Source organism: Lygodium microphyllum, chromosome 5 (genome assembly GCF_053477565.2).
Source record: "Lygodium microphyllum isolate KBCC chromosome 5, Lygodium_microphyllum_v1.1.10, whole genome shotgun sequence".
Taxonomy (NCBI): domain Eukaryota; kingdom Viridiplantae; phylum Streptophyta; class Polypodiopsida; order Schizaeales; family Lygodiaceae; genus Lygodium; species Lygodium microphyllum.
This window is the reverse complement of record NC_141139.1, coordinates 52,336,284-52,351,492: the sequence shown is the minus strand read 5'-3', so window position 1 is coordinate 52,351,492 and position 15,209 is coordinate 52,336,284. Positions and strand designations below refer to the sequence as shown.

General features: G+C 40.6%; 1 pseudogene; it reads left to right on the top strand.

Annotated features, from left to right (window-relative positions):
• Window positions 1-383: 383 nt before the first annotated feature.
• Window positions 384-2,296, top strand: LOC148035827 (aspartate aminotransferase, chloroplastic pseudogene; annotated as a pseudogene).
• Window positions 2,297-15,209: the final 12,913 nt, after the last annotated feature.

Here is a 15,209-nt window from a genome sequence, read left to right as displayed (position 1 = left end):
GCATACTTAGTCATTGTGTTTGTATTTTGTTCTGTGTGGGCAGTATAGTGGAGAGGGGGTTGGAGCAAGAGAAACTTATCTGTAATGCTCTAGTTGGCATGTACGCCAAGTATAGAAACCTACCAGATGCGCATGTTATTTTTGATACACTACCCAATTGAGATGTTGTGACATGGAGCTCTTTGATTGGAGGATATACCCAACAAGAACACATTTAGGAGGCTTTGCAACTATTTGATCGCATGAGTGATCTAGGTTGTGAGCCTGCTAGCTTCATGTGCAATTGTGTTATTGACTTTCTCATCAAGGCACAAAGATTTGATGATGCATTGGAAATGTACAACTAAATGCAGAAAGTACAAATGCATCCAGATAGTCTCACTATGGGTATGGTTACTCTTGGACTATGCAAAGCCAATAAAGTAGATAATGCTATAAAGTTGGTTATTGACATAGCTGGAAAGGTAGACATTGTTAATGCTCATGTGATACCAGGCCCCGGTATTGTGCATGGGCTAAAGCTCAAGGGTCTACCACACCATCGTGGATTACTTCTTTTGGTAGAGATGAGTTCCAATGGAACATTAGCTAAGGGTGATTATACACCAGCTACAGCAAAGATAGCTGTAGATCATCCTGATTTTGTTATTGGTTTTATTTCAATAAATCCTGCAGCATGGCCTACGGGGCCAGGGAATCCTACTTTGATACATATGACTTCCGGAGTACAAATTAGCAGTGGTGGAGACTCTCTTGGGCAGTAGTACAATGCTCTAGAAAATGTTATTGGAGAAAGGGGCAGTGACATAATTATTGTTGGTCGAGGGATTCTGAAGGCAAGTGATCATTTAGCTGCTACTCATACTTATCGTCTGCAAATGGGCAGACAATCTTGCGTAAGCCCCATGTGGGAGTCAGAAATCTGCTGCTATTGTGAGGGGTCGCTTTTCTGTATGAAAAGCTGCATGTTGTATGCAAAAGGGGGGGAGAAAAAAACAATAGCTTGCTGAGTGATTGGGGACAGACATCAGAAGAGCCACATTGGGAGAGAGAGGGGAAGGTAGCAGAGGTGCTTGTTCCTGGGTTAGAAGGATTGCGTCTACAAAGAAGGGGACGCCCAGCAAAAGAAACGTTTACTTCATTGCACCAGATGGAGAGAAATTAAAGTCAGAGCATGTACTGGAGCAATATCTAAAAAAGCATCCTGGTGGTCCAGTTGCATCTAAGTTTGATTGGGGTTTAGGTGAGACTCCAACGAGAAGGTCTTCAAGGCTTAGCTCGAAGACAAGGCCTTCTCCTGATACTCCAGAAACAGGGTTAAGTGGAAAGCGGCCTAGACGGAAGGCCAAAGAGGAAAAGGATACGAAAGATGAAGAGATGGTCGGAACCTAAACTGGTAGTTGACATCCCATCGACTAAAGTGAAGAAGGACGAGGCGAAGGAAGGTGTTGATAAGACCGAAGAGGTGAAGACTATTGACGATGTTTCTGCACCCATTATAGATGGGAAAGAGGAATAGGACTAGAGAGAGGCATTCAAAGCGGACACAAGCGATTTCAAGCTAAATTTAGAGGTGGGAGCTTACAGGACAGAGGACCTACAGCCTTATGTTTTGAATGTTGTGAAGAAGGCACAAAATCTTATGCTAGAGAAGGATGAGAACAAAGAATATCTTCCGATTGAGGGGTTAACAGCTTTCAACAAAGTCACTGCAGAGTTACTTCTTGGAGCTTATAATCCAGTGATCAAACAAGGAAGAGTGGCCACAGTTCAGTCGCTCTCAGGAACAAGGTCTCTTCAGCTTGCAGCGGCCTTCATCCAGCGATACCTACCTGGAGCAAACGTGCTTATTTCTTCTCCAACTTGGAGAAACCACAAGAATATTTTGAATGATGCTGGTGTTCCATGGTCAAAGTATAGATACTTTGATCCAAAGACAGTTGGTCTAGATTTTGATGGGATGATATTCGATATTAAGGCTACTCCTGCAGGTTCAATCATTCTGTTACATGGCTGTGCACACAATCCCACAGGAATTGATCCTACTCTAGAGCAATAGGAGATCATTGCTGATGTTATTCAAGAGAAAGGTCACACTACTTTTTTTAATGTGGCCTATCAGGGCTTTGCCAGTGGCAGTCTTGATGATGATGCCAATTCCATAAGATGATTTGCTGCTCCTGGGATGGAGTTGTTTATTTCGCAGTCCTATAGTAAGAACCTTGGATTATATGCTGAGCGGATTGGAGCCACAAATGTCATTACATCTTCACTCGAAGTTGCCACTACAAGCTAATTTGGCTTTCTATTCGTCCTCAGTTATTAGCAGAAATAAAAACAGAGACTTGATATCATTTTCTCATCTTGCTTATTCGCTTGATTGATACCCTTTGACAGTATCTATGATGCATACCCCTCTGTATATGCCTCAATTTGATCATGCATCTATGCCATGACCCGATTTTACCCTGATGGATTCCCTTCCCTACCCACCCTTTCACTTTCACCCCATTCGTGGGGTCGTTCCTTCTCTCTTTCGCTTTATCCCTTATTTTGAAGTTTTTCATGTGAATGCGCCCTACATTCATTGCAAACTGAATCCAACCTTCCATCCATGTTCATCGCTTTGAACTAACCATTTTTCATTTTTACCAACCCCTGTTCTGCCAGACGATTCTTGAGATATTAATTTTTGAACCATTTTCCATTAATTGGACGTGTTTCCATATGAACACATTCTTTTTGCTTCGAAACAACAATCTGACATGACAACCCTGCCCTCCACCTTCCGTACGATATTTTTTCTTTTTATACCCTATCATTCTGAAGCACGGTTCATCGGTTATTAATTTTTGCAAGTTTTCAAGACAGTTTCGTGCGTTTTTTAAAAATATTTTTCCATGTGAACATGCCCTATTTTCACCGGAATTCTAGTTCAGCCTGACAACCGTGTCCTGCCAATCTCTCCCCACATTTTTCATTTTTTCTCCACCCTATTTTGCTTGCTGGATTTTTAGTTATTAAATTTTAAATGTGATTTTAGGTGTCTTTTTTGTGTTTTTTGCATGTGAACCCCTCCTCATTCCCCCGGACATGAGTTTTGATGTGACCGCCCTGTGAATCCCTTCTCTTGGACATTTTTCCCTTTTACTGCCCTTTGTTCCAGTCCTTGGATCTTTCTATATTAATTTTTGAGTTTGTTTTTGTATTTTTCCCATGTGAATGCATCCTATCTCAGTTGGAACAGTGTTTTAACATAATAGGTTTGTCATGCATGTTATTTTGCACATTTTTCCTTCTTTGTGCCTTGCATTTCAGAGAGTGGATTCTCTTATATTAATCCATGTATGTATTTTTGGACTAGATTTTCACATTTTTTACATGTGAATGCTATGCAGTCTCCCCGGACTCCTGTTGCATTTTTCCATTGTCTTCCCTCTGCCTTCTGGCACATTTTTCATTTTTAGGGCATTTTCATTCCGATGCACGGTTTGGATTTTATTAAAATTTTCTTGTTTTTCCAAGTAAACGCACCTCTCGTGTTGTGCATGAACATCCGCTTTTTTAATTTACCCATCCTCTGTTGCGTCCGTCGCATCGTTCACCCCCGTGCCGATGTCGAGGCCATCTTTGGGTCTCACCACTGCAAATTTTTTTATCCCTGCCCCGCGCATATGCGCGGGACGAGAGGGGGCTCCCTTGTTTTTCTTTTTATCATTATTATTATTATTAATCTTATTTTTTATTTTTAAATTAAAAATTAAATCCCCGCTCCCGGACGGTTCCCTTCCCCTCTCCTTCTCCCTCTTCTCTCTCCTCTTCTTTCTCTCTCTTTCTTTCTTCTTCTCTCTCCTAACCGCTCCCTCTCTCTCCCCTCTGTCCCTGCTCCTGCACTCCCTCTTTCTTTCCTTCTTCTTCTCCTTCTTCCATCTCCTCTCCTTCTTCTCTCTCCTCCCCCTCTTCTCTCTTCTCCTCCTTCTTCTTCTTCTTTCTTCTCCTTCTTTCTCTTCTCCTGCTTCCTCCCTCCTCCTCTTCTTCTTCTTCTTCTTCTTCTTCTACCTTGCAGCTGCCGCTACCTCTGCCTCTCCACTGTCTCCTTGGCCCTCCTCCCCTCCACACACCCACCCTAAGCCCCCCATTCCCACTCTTTTCCCACACCCCCCCCCCAAGCCCCCTATTCCCACCCTTTCCCCCCACCCCTACCAAGCCGCCCTTTCCCCCCATACACCCACCTCCCCATACTCCCCCTTCCCACCTTTCCACCTTGCAACCCCGCCAAACCCCCCTCTTTTCCCTAACCCCCTTTCCCCCTCTCCCCATTATCCCGCTGCGGCCTCCCTTTAACCCACACTCATTCACATTCATCGAACACATGGTTGCTCGTATTTGTGACCTCGTGCATGCGTGTCTGAGTTGTGCCGTGTCCGGGAGTTTCTTGTATGTGTTCATGCACAAGCACTACAAGATATAGGCCTTATACTGACGTTAAAAGCGACAAAAATGTAAATAACAAAATTTGCCCCTGTCGTCGCAAAAAGCGTCATTATTAGCATCACTGTTTGCATCGGTATTAGCGTCGCATTTTGTGATGCAAATACCGATGCAAATAACGATGCAAATAACGATGCATGGAGGTAAATTTATGATGCTAATAGCGACGCTAACAAGGAAAAAAAATTTGTGGCAGGGCAGATAGTTTCTGCACTATGTACAATGCTTGTGTAAACAAAAACAAAGTGTACTTAAATCATATTACTGATACATGAAATAAATACATGATCACATAATGAAAGCAACTGGTACAATCATGACAAGATATCACTACTACATAGAAAATGTCTACACAGATTATGTGACCAAAAAAGAAGGGTGTGTGAGCTCAGGGGATCCAAGGGTGAGCTACATATCCTCGCCATTCGAAAGATCGTCCTACCGCAAAGGAGCATCGAACAGACTCTGCAAAAAAAGAAACAACTACACATTAGTCCACCATACAATAATGCATTCTAATTAAACATGGTAACTACAGACAAGAAAGATGAGTGACTTACAGGGCCACCACGTCTATACAATCGGTCGATCAATGCACTGAGACCATGCCTCTCTGCATATCGAGTCTCAAGGTTGGTCAGATAGCGATTTGTAATGGAGTGCTGCAAAAAAAAAAACTAACTGTTAGAAACATGATTGTCAGTATAAAGGATATTGCAAAAAATAAGCAAGCAAAACAAAAGAAAAACTTACAAAGTCCTCCAGATATGTCTTGTGGCCGCTCCACTCCCAAGATGATGGACTACTCCGACCTCTAGTCGTGCCCTCATCGCCTGGCGCTGCTGACTCCAACGTCCTAGAGAATCTATAGCCTCGTCCCTCATTCGGCGCCAGTCGTCCGCATCTAGCTACTCGGGCTTTGCGGCCCCACTCTTGAGTGCCTTGCGTGCGTTCGATCGTCTGTGTGACATATATGCACACATGCAGTCCATCATCCAGCATGTAGAAAATCTATCTGCTATGGCTGGAACCGGAAACTCCTCATGCAAAGATACTACTATTTAGTCCTTGCTCCCCTTCGGTATGTTTTCCAATGATCTAAGACCTTGTGTCGAAAACCTTGTTGGCACAACTCTCTCATGCGAGCCATCACCCTCCTCTCCTCATCATTCATGATGATGGCTCCTAACCTATCATAGAAAAGATAGGCATATCCCTCTAGGGTATGCCTAAGATGGGTCCTCTCCTACCTGCATCCACGCTCTTGGGCATATCCAAGAGACCCATGTACCTTCGGTGTACCGATCGGGGTAGTATCTATCAGTGTAGCACCCATAGGGGTGCCACTTGCAGACGACTGAGCAAAAGCTGGAGTAACTGGAGTAGACATCCCTACAGATGTGACAAATCCTGGAGGTGACACAACTCCAGCAGAATGACGAGACGGAGACACCTCGTGCCTCCACATCAACCACCTCAGCCACGCTCCCTGGAACCGCCACGAGAGCGAGGAGTCGCACATGTATCCCATGCTGACCCCGGGCTCATTGCCTCCATATCTTTATAGCATCCCTTGACCCTGAAGCATTCCCTTCCTGTAACCCAAGTCTGGAGCGTCGACCTCGTTTGCTCGAAGCTGAAGCATTTGATCACGCCGAAGTAGATCTAATAGAGTGGCCTGACAATGTCCGAGATAACTCTTGGTCTGCCATGTCTTTGAATCTCGCCATCTGATCTGGAGACATGTACATGAAGATATCCTGCAACCCCTTATCACTCATCCCTTGACTCATCCTGAAAAGGTCACCTGCGCAGACACTAAGTGATGTTAGCATAATCAATTTAAATGATACAAAGCACGGTAATATAAATTCTAAAAAAATGATCTCACTTAAAATGCATATATTATGTACCCTTACAATTAGTCAACGAATTGAGTAAGTGGATGCTCCAAGTATGAAGTATCCTATAGTTCCATGTTAATCTCCTAACACAACTCCGCAAGGTTGATAAACATGTCACCACAAAAGGATGAGTCCAAATCGTTCTCAATGAATTCTTGGAATCTTGTATTTCCATCATTGTTAGCCAATGCTGGCTCCTCTACATGCTCCAAGCTTTCGGTGGCCTCCACCCCTTGCAATATCGACCCCTCTATTTGCATATTGCCTTCATCTATGCTCGGAACATCGATTTGATCATATACTCTCGCACTTCGGGGAGCTAAAGGTATAACATACCACCATTGAGGTTGTCAGGGGTTTGGATAGAAGATTACCTATTCACAAACACGTACAATAGAGATTAAACTATTCTGACAAGTACTATGTTGTAATACAATTAACAAACAAATGAGTTCATGCACATGTTCACAATGGGAAAGGTGTCATGCAAATCCATCCATTTTTTTTAAAGAATCTATTTCGAGAAATCTAGATGGACCTCATCCAACTATTGCTCCAGCTCCTTCAAGTACCACTTTGAGCCACTGCACATCGAATAGTATCATGGAGAAGCTACGGTAATCTACCGTAACAATACTTTGCAAGTTCCCAAAATACTCCATCTTATCTATAACCGTGTTTGGATCCATTGCTCATCGTCGGCTCTCCTGCTCAAACCTTGCCATGATACCACAGTTCATTGTGGAGCGCTTTTTGTCAATACGCTCCATGCAAAAATGCCGTCCATGTGACCACGCTGCACTATATATTTTGTATTGTGCATTGAAATACTCAAATTAGTTGTCGCATATAAAATATAGATACGACAAATCCTAAACACGCCATCACCTTTGGACTACATCCCCTCGAGAATTCCAACTCCTCAATTGAGACCTCCGCCCTTCGCGAGATGCTACGGTCAAAGCTCCATGTAGCCATCACGTTGACATGAACCGCAGCATCTCCTCCATGCGCTGGGGATATCGAATCGGTTGATGGCGCGTACTACGTCGAAATTCAGAACGCACTTTCTCTCGATCTTGCCTAGCGATTTGGTACCTGGCGAGCCATGTCTCCATAGAGGCATAATGCAACATACAAAAGCGATTCACCTTCTCCTCCATTGCAGCATTCATTCTTTTTTTTTACCCCATTTTCAACCACCACATCTCCAATCAATCTATCATCATCCTTCTGGGACCATAGCATTTTGTTGTCTGGATCCAACATTGGTAGCCATTGTGAAATATGCACTCGTGCCTCAGACACCAACCAACCTTTAACTATGCTACCTTCTGGTCGAGCTCGTTGTCGCACAAAGCCTTTCAATGTTTCATGAAGCGCTCCAAGAAGAACATCCGTCGCGTATGAGACAGACGGATTTGTATCTACAAGATGCATAAGAAGGTGGATTTGTATCGTGAGCATGCTGGTAGGCAGATATTTCTCAAAGAGATAGACCGTCTCCACTGCTCCCCACCTCACGGATCCACTAGAGGACATCTTAATCTCCTTCTATGAGATCCATTGCACTAGAGTTGACAGCTTGTAAATGGCCCAGCGTATTTTTGGAGTAAGGCATCCTACGATCGTGATCAGTAGTACAAACTGTCACAAATGAGAAAGTATTATGAATAATGGCTACACTCCAAATAGCAAAATGCACACGCCAATTACAATCCATCCGTAGTAAAAAGATGACATATCTTATGCCAGTCATGTATATGGTATTCAATTAGCTTGCGAGTACAATGCATGATTGATATTAACTTTTCTTACCGTTTGCTGAAAATCCAAGATCGCCTGATCAATGATCTCAAATTGAAACTCGCCGAAGCATCGTACGTGTTCTATAGACAATCGACATTTTCATCTAATTGCTAGCTTGCATTGAGAGCAAGGACATGGGACATGCTGATTAAGATACGCCTCGCGATCTTGAACAATAAGATTTTCATCGTTTTTCATTTTGTCTACATTACGACAAACAATTTGTTTTTGTTATCATTCTTATTTTCTTTCTTAAATTGTTTGGGAAGGGATTTATTCTCTTGTAACTCGGCAAAAATTAATGTATGTAAAGTCTCTAGCCACCCACCCACAAATTAACATATATATGTCGGAGTGTTTCCCGTCTCGTGGTGTTGCACTGGACCTCGCCACCACTCTCTCTTTGTTTTTTATCCATTCATTATCTCCTCTCCTTTCATCTGTCTCTCTTTTTCTCTTTCTTTATTATGCTGTATGTTTATTCCCTCTCTTTCGTTCCTTCTTCTTTTTTCTCTTCCTCCCCCTCTCTCATTTTCTTTAACGATCACGACCATGACTACGACCACGACCACGACCACGACCACGACCACGACTATGACTACAATGATCTTTCCCTATTATGTTTAACATCTTTTCTCTCTTTTTCTCTCTCCTCTCCTCTCATTTTTTTCTCCCTCCTCCCTCACCCTCACCCTGTCTTTCTCTCTTTCCCTATTATGTTTAGTGTTTTTTCTCTCTTTTCCTCTCCCTCCCCCTCTCTTTCTCTCTCCCTCCCTCTCCCTCTCCCTCTCCCTCTCCCTCTCCCTCTCTCATTTCCTCTTCCTCCCTCTCCCTCTCTTTCTCTCTCATTTCCTCTCCCTCTCTCAATACACATGAAATATACCAAAAACAAGTAAAAAAGAGAGAGAAAACTCCCTCTCCCTCTCTCATTTTCTCTCCCTCTCCCTCCCCCTCTCCCTCTCCCTCTCTTTCTCTCTCCCTCTCTCTCCCTTGCCCTCTCCCTCAATACACACGAATTATACCTCATTTCCTCTCCCTCCCTCTCCCTCTCCCTCTCGCTCTCTTTCTCTCTCATTTCCTCTCCCTCTCTCAATACACACGAATTATACCAAAAACAAGTAAAAGAGAGAGAGAAAACTCCCTCTCCCTCCCTCATTTTCTCTCCCTCCCCCTCCCCCTCTCCCTCTCTTTCTCTCTCATTTCCTCTCCCTCTCTCAATACACACGAACTATACAAAAAACAAGTAAAAGAGAGAGAAAACACAAAAGCAAAGCAAGAATGGACAATGCACTCACCGTAAAGGCTCGAAGAAGGGTTTGGCGGCTCCTCTTCACGACGGCGACTCCTCTTCGCCCTCGTACACCTCCTCCTCTTCTTCACAAATGGCGGCGGTGGCGGCGATGAGAAGCCCTCTTTCTCTCTTTCTCTCCCTCTCAGCAAGATGCTCGCTCTCCCTTTCGCTCTCTCTTTCGTAAATGCGCGAAAAATGACGCGCTCGGATTTCGGCCCGTGTTTTTTTTGTATGGGTACCGTCACTATTTACATCGCTATTAGCGCTACAAATGCGATGCTAATAGCGACACAAATAGCGACGCCGCTATTTCTTGTCGCTAATGAGCGTCGCTATACGCTCATATCCTTGTAGTGGCGAATGCGTGTCTGATCTTGTTCATGTAGTGGTGCATACCCATTTGTTCACACAGAGATGTTCACACGCAGCCCGGGTATCTCCCTTTTTTTATTTTCTAAAAACCCGTTAAAACTCGAGAAAACACCTAAAAACACTTAAACACATTTTAAAAAATCATATAAATCCAATAAAGAACCCAAAAAATAGCTAGACTTTGACAACTTGGAAAGTTTTTTGCATTATTTTTCTGGTAGTAATTGTAGAAAATTAATTGCAAAAAATAAGAATATTCAAAGTCCTTTTAAAATTTATTAAAATTGAATAAATTTATTTAAAAAATAAATAAAAAGTAGAAATAATTTCAAAAAAGTATCAAAAAATCCCACCAAATCATTTGAATATTTTTGGAATATTTCATATACTGAAAATATTATACCAATGGATAAAATATTATTGTAAGGGCAAATTTTTTAAACCTAAATTCATAGAAATTTCATTTTACACTCCAAAAATAAGCTAAAAATGTTGAAAAATACAGACACATTGTTGAAATTGGATGGTGAAATTCCTACTTAGGGTTGATTGCAGAAAACTTGTTATTATTATTTTTAAACATATTAAAACAAAATACATTAATAATAATATAATCATAACACACAAACACTAATCACAACTAACCAAATTAAATAGAACCACTGTATTCTTGCATTGATATATCTTTTTTTAAAAAATAAGGTATTCTATTTTTTTCGAGTTAGTGGCTTTTGTTTTTTTTAAAAAACTCATTGCATCTTGGGACTAATCCGTGAGCCCTCAATTTCTTGCATACACATCCCTACCAGGTATTTATTTTTTATATTTCTTGCTTTATTTATTTTTTGTCACCCCATAACCATGGTTAATTATTAAAATTAATTTTAATCACCCACTTTTTCACATGCGCTCGCTTCAAACACACATTTTTCTAATAAAATAAAATAAACCACCCATTCACTTAACAGGTGCTTTGTGTGCTACAGACACATCTAAGTTTATTTAAAAATAAATCTATCATCACAAGTGCATGCACTACACAAAAAGTGCTAAACACACACTTAATTTTTAATCAATGAATTTTCGTTTAGAGACTTTGGTCTCTAGGACACGAAGAAAGCACTGCTTTACCCTAATAATTTATAATTAACACTTTTAGAAGGAATCTCCATTTTCTTTTTAAGGTTTAACACCTAATAAAATTTTACCCATTTTTTTTAAAAAAATCTTAAAACAAACCATTCATTAAAACTAATTCCCCTCACTGCACTTTTTTCCATTTTCAATAAATGTACTTTGTGGGATGGGCACATGCTGTATTTCGAGTTATAATTGCTTACCGAAGTTTTGGTTATATTATGAGTGGGTTGTTGTTGTATTATGGTTTGGTTGCTATGAAATGATTACAAGCACAGTCTGTAGTTTTCTTTTCTGCCTGATACAGGGCTTCATGGTGTTTGTTTGTCTTGCATCACATAAAGCTTTTGGTCGCATATGTGTAGAGGTCATGTCAAAATTTTTTCTAGGATGTGGATTGTTTGGGGTGGTCAATCGGTCAGTAACGTCTATGTGTGTCTATTTTCGTCAATCTCTCTATTCTCATCAATCTCTTCTTTCTGGTTATTCTGTTGTTTTGCAAGCATTCACTATGATTGTCTGTGTGTGTGGTGTGTGTAATCAATCCGAATGACACCTCAAGCTCATTCTCCAGTTCAATAAGTCCCATTGGTGTCTCACGATTATTCTTTATTGCTAGAGTCTGAACTTATTGGTAGAGCAGGCTTAGCTAACTTCATTGCACTCTCACTACCACTCATCCCGGAGAATATTGATACTTGTGATGAGTTTCTAGCCTCTTACAGTAAAAGGTTTGGTCTTATCAAAGGTGATAACTTTTCTCAAATGAGGATATCCTTAAATTGTTGCAGAAGCAGACACAAGATGTGTTGGTCTCAAGAAGGTTCTTACTACTTCTGGCATCAATGTCTCCATGATCTCCGATCCTGTGTGGAAGTAGCTATGCTAGTTGATTCAGGACACGTTTATGCCTGCCAAGACACCCTCTAATTAACTCTTTCAAAGGAGTTGTTTACAACTTCTATAATGGTGTTGAAATGCATAAAAATTGATTGCAATTCCTACCTTTGTCAAAAATGGATCAACACTTTATCAGAGCCACAAGGGGTAATGTAACTAATGTTACATTTAGTTCCTACCTTTTTGTCTTTTTGGCATATGCGGCCCCTTCAAAGGAAGTTCCTACCTTGATAGTTGCTCCACCAGAAGATCCTCCCCCTATTGAACACTCTGATGTCATCATTGAGGATCTTGTCCCTATCCCTCTTATGGTAGTTCAAAGCAAACACTTAAAACGAGTGGCTAAATCAACCCCAGCTCCTCCTCCAGTCTCCATTCCTGATCAATCTAGTAGTCACCTACCAGCTTTCCTCACAACACGAAATCTTTTCAGAGCACATCGTGAGGGTGCTCTGGAGATCTCCATCCCTTCAGTATAACACTTGGTAGAGCTGGAGATGCAATTCCCTTCCTATGTCAAGATTTTCAACGTTCTATTGAGCTCTCCGTGGGGACTATAGCCTGTATCTAGCAACTCTATTCCTCTTGCTATGACGAAGTCCAAAAAACCAAGGAAGAGCTTACAAAAGAAATTGCAGAGCTAGCTTCTGCTCATGAATGCTTTTTTAATCTTTGTACCCAAATGGAGCAACATACTAAGATCATTGACGCTCAAAAAATTAACATTTCTAGTTTGCATACTTAGTTGGTTGACACTACCACCCAAGTGGTTAATGTGACTGAGGAATGAGATAGATTGTTGAAGGAATCTCAAGAGCTTCAGGCTTTGCTAGCCGCCCAAACAAAGGATCTTAAGATAGAAAATACCACCTTAGAACATAGCAGAATCCAAATTCAACAACTTGACAAGCAATTGATCCAATCACGTTCTTCTACACCGAGTCGTCTTGGTGGGCAACTAGTTTCTTCTTTGACCCCTGCGGACTTGACCATTCTCCAACAACAAGCCACGGTATGTCCGTTGTTCCAAGCTAAAGTGGAAAGACTGCACTCCATGATGGACTTATTATGGTCTTCATTTGAGCAATTTCAGGAGTATGTTCCTCCCGACCATTTCTTTTTTATTCACTATTAGCTCGATAGAAGTTGGCCTTCTATATTAAGCTCTCGACGATGGATCTGCCTCTTACAAAGGATGGTTGGAGTAGAGCCTGGTCTTTTGATTTGTTGACAGAAGTAGTCCATATGGTCTTTGAAGATTATGTGACTTCGGATACAATAATGATGTCTTATATGTATTTATGAGGTGATTTGTTGATTCCAAATGATGAAGATCTGACTTGGTATGTAGAGGATGTGGTCTTACAAGCTACCTTGTATATAAAAAATTTGGAGTTAAGGATAGATGAAATGTTCCGATGCTATTCTTCTAAAGTGACTACTTTCCTTGACACTTTATGGTATACAATGATTGATTCTATAGTCTTGAACCACCAACAGAATAAAGCCTCTACTCATGTGCAGAATGCTAATCAATTGAGGGTGGATCTTTTAGCTTATCTTTCCAAGAACCATCCCTTTGATTCATCCTTCTTTGATGCCTACCATCAACAACCTTCTTTAGGTCCCTCCATTCCTAGCTTATTTTATTATCAACAAATGGCCCATCAATATGATGCTTATTTTTCCCTTTATCAATCCAACTTAGTAGCCATCTTACCTCTCCTTTTCCAACCTCAGGGTGCTCCTTAAATTCCAATCTTTACCTATTGTTCTTTCATTGAAGATCGAGTATTTTTCCCTTCTCCGCCTTGTCCTTCCCCATCTATCCATATTCCTTCTACTTTTCCTGCTTATCAATTAACACATTTCTGAACTAATTCTCCTAAATTTTTTGCTAATCCTTCTTTAGCTTATTCCTCATTTTATGATTTTGCCTACCCATCTCTTCATCATCTTTTACCCATTCCTCTTCCATTTCCTACCACTTCTATTTCTCAACCCCCTCAGTTGGTTAGTGGGTATGAAGGATTTGATCAGAAGATTCCAAAAAGAAGATGATAGAGCTTAACTGATTCTTTTACTAGACCATAGATTATTTGGCTATTAATTCCAAGGGATTCGACAACTCCTAGTCAAGAGTACCAAAATTATATCCATTTTTCCCACCAACAATATTCACAATCTCTAGATCCTTCAGTGAAATTGATAGCCAACTTTGCTTGGTACCTAGCATATATGCATAGGCATTCCCATAATGATCAAAAGGCCATTCCAAAGTTATGTATGAATGTCAATGTGAACATTGATTCCGAACAAACTGGATGTCCTATATTTTCATGCCCTTTGTTTGCCTACCTTGTTTTGCTAGAAAGTATGTGTTGCCTTCAATTCTTTCAAAATCCTCCAAAATCTTTTGTAGATGAATCCTTAACCATGGATTATTTTCGTAATCATCAAGCTTTCAAGAGGGATCATCTTCAATGATACCCCTGGATGTATCTTCTATGATTTTTAATGATATATCTCTCTTTTGGAGGTGCCATTTAGATGGTTGTTTTGTGTTTGTGCTATGTTAATTCTATGTGATGAGTTCATGGAGGTTGAATATTGGATTTGTTCGAGAGCTCTCTTTTGGACTATTAGCATTGATGGTGATGGTGGATGGAAAGCCTATGATGCAAAGCTAAAGAACCTCTTATATCCTTTACAGATTTGTTATGACTTTTGATTCTTTATAAGATGTGTTAATGGATAAAGGTGTTTTCCTTTAGTTGTATTCTTTCTTAGATACAAGTGACAAGTTGGGGTTGTGGTTGGGTGGATTATTGAAGATACTAAAGAAGATCGAGTTGAGCTCTTAATGAGCTTGTATTACCGTTTTCTTAGATAGTGGGGACACTTACTTATTTAGTGTGGGGATATATTGAATGCTAAAATGACTAAATTTTTTGGTTGATTTTTGTTATCTTTGAGGCTTGAATGGTTGATTTTTGATGGATTTTGAGTGATGATTAGATTTTTTGTAAGTGTTTGAGAGTGTTTTGGATTTTATTGATTATGAATTGAAATCTCATGATGATTCTTAGTAGAAATATGAGGTTTTGTGATGTTCTAATAGGTTCTGTTGAGGTGATTGGTTTTGATGCCTTCTTTTTAGCTTCTATTTTGTTCTGATTTTCTTCTTTATGAAGTATGGATTGATGATTGATGAAGGTTGGGGTCTTTTAAAATCTCATTGAATGGTTTTTTGGTAGTTTATAATGGTTTTAGTATGAGTTATGAGGTTCTGATGTTTTCTGTTG